We start from the raw sequence: 1,627 nt of genomic DNA, 5'->3' as shown, positions 1-1,627 counted from the left end.
TGTGTGTATATATATATATATATATATATAGGTGTATATATATATACACATAAACCTATATAGTCTCTCCTTCCTTAGAAATCATTTGAGTCCAAAGTGAAAACCATAAACTCCACACTGTATTACTTCCTACTTCATTCAGAACAACCTGTGGATTGTCAATTAAAAGACAAAGAGAAAAGACAATGACCTGTGTTACCACCTGCAGGCAACCTCAGGCCACCTCCCCACCCCCAGGGACAAGAGGTCTTACTCATAGCTGCCCACGAAACAGGGTCCTCTCCCCCTCGTCCCCCTACCTTTCAAAGTCCCCAGTGTTCCGAGGACACTCAGTCTGTCATCGCTGCAATTCTGCAGACGCCCCACCGCCGCAGCGGCTGTTCCTCCAGGAACAGTGTGATGGACGCTGTGGGTCCCACCGCCCACTCCCCACGCTCGACCTGGGGCGCAAGCGCGCTGCTGAACTTCAGCGGCTGGGACGGCCTTGGGCCTTTCGCGTCCGGCCTTGGGGAGCGCTGCTCTAGGCACACATCTGCTAGGCGTTTCTGAAGACCACAGTCATCTGCCAATACAGCTTCCCGCACCCCCACCCGGGGTACCCTCCGCAGCTAAGGAGGTGTTTTCTGTCTAAGGTGGCCCCGGGCGCGTGGGTGAGGACACACAGCCTCAGTAACAAGACAGACCGAGCCGGTAGTCTTGGGTTTGCCCTCCACCGGTGCAAGACAATGACCGAATCATAACCTCTCTGAGACTCGATTTCCTTATCCATGAAGGGGGGATGATGCTACTGCCTTTACAGGTTGTTAGGCAAATTGAGTAGGAGCACAGGGGAAGGGACAGCCCCCCCCTTGCCCCGCAGAAGAGCGCATGGCCCTTCTTACAGAACAAGACAGGGGTGACGGTGGAAGGTTTGTGAGCCACACACGGCGGTATCTTCTCCCGGCGTCCTCCTCCCACGGCAGCGTAGCAGGAAGGGAAGCCTCGCATCATCTTGCAGCAGAAACACGGCAAGACAGAACTTAATTATATGTGGCTGCGAGTCAGCCACAACATTGGATGAGGTCATCAGTGCTTACAGAAAACGGCCAAGGCTTCTGGAAAGGTGACAACTATTTTTAAATAACTAGACTTAAGGGGAAAAAATTAGATTCGTTGGTTTCTGAGACACACATCCTGGAGGTTTAAATAATTTATTGGGTGCTGCACTGTTTTTTTTGGGGGGGGGGGGGGGAAGGGGGTGTCTAAGAGAGCCAGCAGGTGGATGGCAGGGGACAGGGGCGCTGTGAGTCTATCATGGCTCTGAGAGTGGTTCTCAGGAAGCACCGAAGTGTCTGCTGGGTACAGCACAGAAACTCTGTGCAACCCGGTGGAGACTTCTGGACTGTTAGGCAAGCCTACTGGAGGCACTGGAACATTTTCCAAGGGGCGTGTCGGCCCTCAGATGGTTTCACAGCATCACTCTCCCGTCTTTGCGTCAGTACGTATTCATTCTTACAAGGGATCTGCCTTGAGGGGAGCAAGTTCAAGGGGTCCTCCTGATCCCCTCACCCTTCCACCAAGACCCTTCCTATTCTCAACAGTGTGTTGGCCTCAAGTGTAAAACATTCTGGGGAGCCACACAGAGGGA

Source organism: Panthera uncia, chromosome E1 (genome assembly GCF_023721935.1).
Source record: "Panthera uncia isolate 11264 chromosome E1, Puncia_PCG_1.0, whole genome shotgun sequence".
In the NCBI taxonomy this organism is placed as follows: domain Eukaryota; kingdom Metazoa; phylum Chordata; class Mammalia; order Carnivora; family Felidae; genus Panthera; species Panthera uncia.
This window is presented reverse-complemented; position numbering follows the sequence as displayed.